This window comes from Dasypus novemcinctus, chromosome 6, assembly GCF_030445035.2.
Source record: "Dasypus novemcinctus isolate mDasNov1 chromosome 6, mDasNov1.1.hap2, whole genome shotgun sequence".
Classification (NCBI taxonomy): domain Eukaryota; kingdom Metazoa; phylum Chordata; class Mammalia; order Cingulata; family Dasypodidae; genus Dasypus; species Dasypus novemcinctus.
Window position 1 is genome coordinate 130438891 of NC_080678.1, and position 7661 is coordinate 130446551.

At 49.0% G+C, this 7661-nt stretch overlaps 1 long non-coding RNA gene across 1 annotated transcript; it reads right to left on the reverse strand.

The window, feature by feature from the left end:
- Window positions 1-2655: 2655 nt before the first annotated feature.
- Window positions 2656-7433, reverse strand: LOC131278837 (uncharacterized). The gene is made up of 3 exons (XR_009186291.2): window positions 7295-7433; window positions 4021-4094; window positions 2656-3196 (listed from the first exon to the last, which is right to left on the reverse strand). It is a non-coding gene; the product is annotated as an uncharacterized lncRNA (long non-coding RNA).
- Window positions 7434-7661: the final 228 nt, after the last annotated feature.

Below are 7661 nucleotides of genomic sequence, written 5' to 3' on the forward strand. Positions count from 1 at the left end.
TTGGTGGTCAAGAACATCCTATTGAAGCAATGAAGTATGAAAACCAGCTTCAACCAGTCATCTAGACCTGTGCAGAAGCAGCCCCTTGCTGTCCTCACTTTAACTTGCTTAATTAACATAGTAAAATTCCCACCCAGGGGTGTTGTCTGCCCCTTTCTTGATCATGCAATCTCTGTGCAAGTATGATTTCCTGAACATACTAATCATGCAATTATATAACCAGCTATGTGTGTTCATCCATATGCATAAAAACTAATGCATAATTAAAGCAAATGCTAAGTAATAACTTGGGTATTTGAGCAAGAATAAAACTGCGGCACAGGGAGTCAGGTCTGAATCACTTTAGACTGGCCTTGGCTCCTTACCTCTGCAGATATAATAAATGTGAGTTTGCCTAACTCTCGTGTTGAAATTTTCTTCATCCCATCTCTGGTTATCCATAAAGGCCCTGCCTTGAGGCCTAACAAGTTGAGTCCAATGAACTGGAAAATAGGTGTTGCAACTCCACTAAAATTTAGGGCTCAACAGGCACATGGATGGACCGAAGATTTAAGTCTCTGGGACATATATCTATCAAGGATAGTATTAATCATGGGTTCAAATAAAAGGGCAGAAGAGCCATGTGTAAAGAACCTGTAAGTGAATCTAATTGTGTTACACTGGGGAGCATAAATTCCAAAGTAAGGCCCACTGACAGGTTGCTGAATTCCTGAGCGATCTGCCCTGCTTATAGTTTCCAGATATCTCTGGAGTCTTCAGGAGCCCAACTATTTGAGGCACTGTTTACTGTGGCAGGCAATGAGATCCTGCTGAGACTTGTATAAGTGTAACCTCTGGAATGAATTCCCAAATCACTTTGAAATCTCTTAGCCATAAACACTCATTTGTATTTACCATTGCCCCCTTTTGGTCAAGGTCTTTTTCCAGATGCATTGCTTGTTGGGGCTTGGTAATAATCCCTTATTGCCAGGGAGGCTCATCCCTGGGAGTCATGTCCCACGTCAGGGGGAAGGTAGTGCATTTATATGCTGAGTTTGGCTTAGATGTGGATACTTTGAAACTCTGTAAATATTCTGTTCCTTGTTATTTACACATTTATTAATACTTGTAAGTATAGAGTCATGTTTTCCTATTTTATTGAATGGGTTATAATTTCTTAGTGTCACTGTTTATTTTGTTTGGCTCAAACAGTCCCAGATTTGGCCAGTGGGAGCCTGGGTCCTGGGTCCTTTAGACACAGCTCCAATATTCTTTGAGCAAGTCCTTGCTTTCCATTGCAAAAAGATGTTTGGGCTGATCTTGTACATTTCCTATTTCAACTCCGGAATCAGCCATTTCTCCAAGGAACTGTGGTTCCTTTTAGGGGAAATGATATTTTGAAGTCAAGATCTGGGTGCTCAGTGTATTCATTGATAAGAGGATTTTGTACCTCCCTGGTTTTCTTAGTAGACAGTGATAAGAAATATACGTGTACATATTCATACACCCGCTTACAGCTATATTTCTTATCTCTCTTCTATCATCTGTCTATATTGAAATCCATAAGTTCACACTAATACCTCCCATTCCCAATCAAACACAAAAGGGTTTAGGCCATTTTCTCCATTTCCATGTCTGTAACTTCTTCTGACAGCAAGAAACTTGGCTCCAATTATCCTTATACGTTTACTTATATGATCAGTCTCCTGTATGGAACCAATCTACCAACCCTTTGTCACCACACATGAACACAGATGCCCTCCTCAAACATACGTGGGCCCCAACTCCCCACGCTGGTCTGTCCTTCCCACATGGATGCCTCCTTCCTCCTTCTTGGGCTCTGAAAACCCATGCCAGTATGCCCCTCCATGTGATTCCCCCTGTAATGGTTTTAAATATGACTGCAAATTCTTTGATACCCCTTCCTTCAAAAGGTGGAAACTAATTCTCCTCTCTTTTACTCAGGGTTCTCCAGAGAAAACCAACAGGATATGTGTATAAATATTATGTGTATAAATATTAAAAGATTTATTGTAGGAATTGACTCATGTGACCATGGGGATTCACAAGTCTGAATTCTGTAGGGCAAGCCACAACCTGAGAACTCTGATGAGGTCTCAGTGAATTCCCCAGAAGAAGCTGGTTGGCAGAAGAAAGAGATAGAAATTCTCCTTTTTGACTTCTAAAATCATCATGTCTCTGTTTAGAGCTTACACTCGATTGGATGAGACTGTTTCATTGCTGAGGGCAAATTCCTCTGTTGATTTTAGATGTAGTCAACTTACTGTGTGTGCAAATCCATCTGGTAAATAACCTCACTGTAACAATTAGGACAGTACTTGCTTGACCAAACAGAAGGACACCATCACCTAGCCAAATTGACCCATGATTGTAACCATCACAGTCCACCCCTTGAATGTGGAATGGACTTGGTGACTCACTTCTAATGAAAAAAAGTGTGATGGAAATTATAGTATATGACTCTCTAGGCGAGGTCATAAAAAGGATGACTTACTCCTGGCTTGCTATCTAGGATCACTGGTTCTAGGGAAGCCAGTCACCATGTTGTGAAGACACTCAGAGAGTCTTGTGAAAGGGACCACGTGTGGAAAGGCCCACATGCAACAAAACCAACTTGCAAGGCATGTGGCTGAGCCACCTTAGAAGCTGATCCTCCAGCCTCAGTCAAGACTTCAGATGACGTCAGCCCCCAGTCTTTGAGTCTGTCGGCTGAGTCCCTAACTTACAGAGAAGTAACAAGTCATGTCTGCTGTGTCTTGTTTGCATTCTTTTTTTTAAGATTTATTTTATTTATTTATCTCCCCTTCCCCCCATTGTCTGCTCTCTGTGTCCATTCGCTGTGTGTTCTTCTGCGTCAGCTTGCGTTATCTGGCAGCACTGGGAAACTGCATCTCTTTTTTGTTGCATCATCTTGCTGTGTCAGCTCTCCGCGTGTGCAGTGCCACTGCTGGGCGGGCACCCTTTATTTCGTGCAGGGCAGCTCTCCTTGTGGAGCACACACCTTGCACATGGGGCACCCCTACACAGGGGCGCCCCTGCGTGGCACAGCACTCCTTGTACACAGCAGCACTGTGCATGGACCAGCTCACCACACAGGTCAGGAGGCCTGGGGATTAAACCCGGGACCCTCCAGGGTTCTCAATCTACCAGTTGAGCCATGTCCACTTCTCTTGCTTGCATTCTTGAGCAACACAACCTGTGAGATAGTAGATGATTATTGTTTTAACCTACGACGTTTGGGGAAATATCTTTCACAGCAATAGACAACTCATACGCTTTGATGACCACGCTTAGGCTCTAACACCCCAGCTGAGCCATGGCTTTGTGCGCCAGGTTCTGGCTCTCCATGCCAGGCAGCTCTCCCTCACAAATGCCCTCCTTCCCCTCTTCATGCTCCTCTACCCACAGACTCCACACTTCTCTCCCCTTCAGGCACGGATGCTTTTCTTGCTCTGTCCTGCCTAATGCCGTTAGTGTTAAAGTTTTCAGGAAGGGAAGGGAAATGAAAGGAAGAGAAGAGATGAGAAGGGAAGGGTAAGAATTAAAGGGAGTGGAAGAGGAAAAAGAATTTATGATCTTGTACTTGCTTTTCAACTCTTTCCCTTCAACTGTCCAGTGGGAAGCAATAAAGCCACCCATAGTCTTTGAATTCATTTCCTTTGTGCTGTTCTTTTTTGTAATTGTATAGCTTAGTTTTTTGTATTATTTACATTTTTTATTGTAGTAGCAAATATACTATTCAAAATTTCCCATTTTAACCACTTTCAAGTGTACAATTTGTTAGTAGTAGTAATATTCACAATATTGTGCAACTATCACCAACCTCTGTTACCCAAACTTTTCATTCCCTTTTTATGCTGTCCTCTGGAGCCTCAATGGGTACTTGATTACAGACAACCTTAACCAATAGTTAAGTCTTGCTTTGTTACCACGTGTGATAACTTGCAAGGTCCCATCCCCAAATGACTACTGTTATACCCACAACTTAGTGACTCACAACAACACACATTTACATCTCACAGTTTCTGCAGGTCATGAATCTGAGCCTGGTTCATCTGAATCCTCTGCCTCAGGGTCTCTCACAAGGTGTCCAACTTAGAAGATAATAAAGCAAGACAAAAATCACTTTTGTCATATTCTGTTTGTTGGAAGCAAGTCTGTGGGGCCTGGTTACACAAAGGATATGAATACCAGGAGGCAAGGATCATCAGGACCCATTCTGAAGGCCGCCTACCACCATTATCTTCAACCCTGTGTAGTGAGGACAATGAGCCTTGGGTTCTCTCCATTTCCTGGGGAGTGTCTTACTCACACCTCACACTTTGTGGCAGTTGACATTATTTATGAATTCCAAAAAGAGATCTTGACTAAGTTTGTAAATTGGGCTATTCCTCTGGGCATGATACTCCTTTGATTGTATTAAATTCAGAGGTTTCACTTTTTATTAAATCAAGATTAGGGAGAAGCAGATTTGGCTCAATGGATAGAGAGTCCGCCTACCACATGGGAGGTCCAAGGTTCAAACCCAGGACCTCCTGACCCATGTGGTGAGCTGGCCCAAGTGCAGTGCTGATGCGCGCAAGGAGTGCCATGCCACGCAGGGGTGTCCCCCGTGTAGGGGAGCCCCATGCGCAAGGAGTGCGCCCCATAAGGAGAGCTGCCCAGTGCAAAAAACGCGCAGCCTGCCCAGGAGTGGCGCTGCACATGCAGAGAGCCGATGCAGTAAGATGACGCAACAAAAAGAGAAACAGATTCCCAGTACCGCTGACAAGAATACAAGCAGACACAGAAGAACACACAGCGAATGGACACAGAGAGCAGACAACTGGGCAGGAGAGTGGGGAAGGGGAGAGAAATAAATAATGAATCTTTAAAAAAACAATGATTAGGGCTTTGAGGCTACCACATCATTAGGGAAACTCAGAGTTGAATCCCCATCCCCTTGGTGGGCTGTACAAACAGACGCTCAATTAAGGAGACAGAAGTAGATACACGGAGAAGAACACAGAGGAAGAAAGACAGTTCCATAGACACAGCAGAGGCCCCGGGAAGAGAGATGAGCCATATAGTCTGCAGCTGACCTTGTGAAGAGAGCAGAGCAGCTGAGCCCAGAAAGAAATGAGCCCTTCAGCCCACAGCTAAGATCAGAAGAAGCTGGGCCCACGGAGACTTGAGAGAAAAGGGAAGGCTGAACCCTCACAGACATCATCTGCCGTCTTGCTTCAACAGATGGCAACAGAGTTTGGTGAGGAAGTAACTTTGAGTTGGACTCTTTAGGGCCTTGTGGCTATAAGCTTTTATCCCAAATAAGTACCCTTTATAAAAGCCAACAGATTTCTGGTACTTTGCATCAGCACCCCTTTTGGCTGACTAATATACACCTCATACAAATTTCTGTCTGATTCAGGATTCTTGGCTGCAAAAATCCAACTCTTGTTTAACTTAAGCAAAACATGGCCTCTGGGGTTACAGTCCTAAAAGTTCTTGATAGCAGAGCAGGTGTAGCTCAGTGGTTGAGCACATGCCTCACATGTATGAGTTCCCAGTTTCAATCCCCAGAGCCTTTGAAAAAATAAAAAATAAAGTTCTTGATATTTCTATAGTTCTTGAAACCACCACTAGGCATGTGGCAAACAGTTCATGGATTTTTGAATCAGCAAGTGAGTGAATATATAAATATATGAATTAACAAATTCTCCAGTAGCAGGTGGATATTATCGAGTGGCATATTCAGCTTGAGAAAACACTCAAAAACTGGAGCTCAATATTATGAAGCTGTTTTTAAAAATTGGGCATCTATATTTACTCGGAAATTTGCAAAAATACATTAAATTTTTTAAAAGTTCTAAAAGATTTTTAAAAGTTCAAGTCCGTTTAATTCCAAAAAAGTTACCAACTTTCCAAGAGTCCAAGAGCAAACTCCAGGTAAGGTCATGGTGGGTCTGTGCCATGCTCTCATTTTGGAAATTTTTAAAAGATTTATTTATTTTGTTTATTTCTCTCCCCTTCCCCACCCCAGTTGTCTGTTCTCTGTGTCCATTCGCTGTGTGTTCTTCTGTGTCCGGTTGTACTCTTGTCAGCGGCACCGGAATCTGTGTCTCCTTTTGTCGCATCATCTTTCTGCGTCAGCTCTCCGTGCGTGCGGCACAATTCCTGGGCAGGCGCTCTTCTTTCGTGCAGGGCGGCTCTCCTTATGGGCGCGCTCCTTGCGCGTGGGGCTCCCCTACACGGGGGACACCCCTGCGTGGCAGGGCACTCCTTGCGCGCATCAGCACTGCGCATGGGCCAGCTCCACGCGGGTCAAGGAGGCCCGGGGTTTGAACCGTGGACCTCCCATGTGGGAGACGGACGCCCTAACCGCTGGGCCAAGGCCGCTTCCCTTGGAAATTTTTAAGAGAATTAGAGAAGAGCTGTTTCCCTGAACACGTTGGTCATCCTCCTAGGAAGAAGGACTTTATCACTCTTCCTTGCTACGGAACAAATCATCTCTAACTTAGCGACTTAAACAATGGCCATCCCTTTGGACGTCGTTACCATCTCTCGCAGTTCCCGGAGCTGACCCGCTGGGGCAGGCAGCGCCCGGGCTCCCTCGCACTGTTAGGCGCCTGCGGCGGGCAGGCGCCGTCCCAGAGGCCGCTCACGCCGGCCTCGGGCGTTTCCCCGGGTCCCGCTCACGCCGGCCTCGGGCGTTTCCCCGGGTCCCGCCCCCGGGGCCTCCCCACACCCCGCAGCGCGACGCCGCGAGCGCCCGTCCCCAGAGGGCCAAGAGGAGGCTGCCCGGCCTTCGGGACGCGCCGCCTCTGCACTCCCTCGGGTGAGAGGCAGACTTCCCAGGGCGTGTTCCAGGGCAGGGGCTCAGACGCCGCTCCTGAGGGAGGCTTCGCGAGGCCTCCGCGGCTGCTCCCAGCCCTGGACGCCGCGCGGGGGGCTGCTCTGGCTGCGCGCCCAGGCTCCTGCAGCGCCACGAGGCGCCGCGACGCCGCAGCCGGGGCCGGCGGGAAGGGCCGGCGCGCAGCGCTGCGAGCAGGAGGCCGAGCAGGAGTCTCCTCAGCCCAGAGCGGGACCCCGGCGCCCCCTAGCGGCCCCCGCCGCAGCCCGCCCCGTCGCCGCGCAGGGAGCATGCGCGGTGGAGGCAGCCGGCCCCGTTCCCCGCGCGGCGACGCCGCCCGCTCTTCCACGGGGGCCGGGGTACTCCCTCTCTCTTCAGGGACGATATCGGCCCGGGTTCTGGCAGAAAAGAGGGGACACACTCGACTGGGTAATTCGAGGAGGGTTGAAGAGAGGGACGGCTTACCCAGGTGTGGGCAAGGTGCAGGGTAACCCGGGGGACAGGGCAGCCCCTGGGCTCGGGAGCGCGGCGCTGCCGCCTCCCGCGGCCGGAGGGGCCAGGAGGGGAGAGGCTTCCGGAACCTGGGGAGCGACGGGCGTCCTCGGGAGGCGGGGCCCGCGGGCCGACACCGCAGCCGGGGAGGCGGCGCCGCGAGGGGGAGCGGCCTCTGCGCCCCCTGCCCCTCCCCCTGGCGCTCCCCATTGGCCAGGCCCCGGGAGAAGCCGGAGGAAGGGGAGAAGGGGGAGGAGAGGGAGGAGAGGGGGGCGGGGCCAGCAGGGGCGGGGGCGGGGCCAGCGGGGGCGGGGCCAGCGGGGCGGGGGAGGGGCCAGCA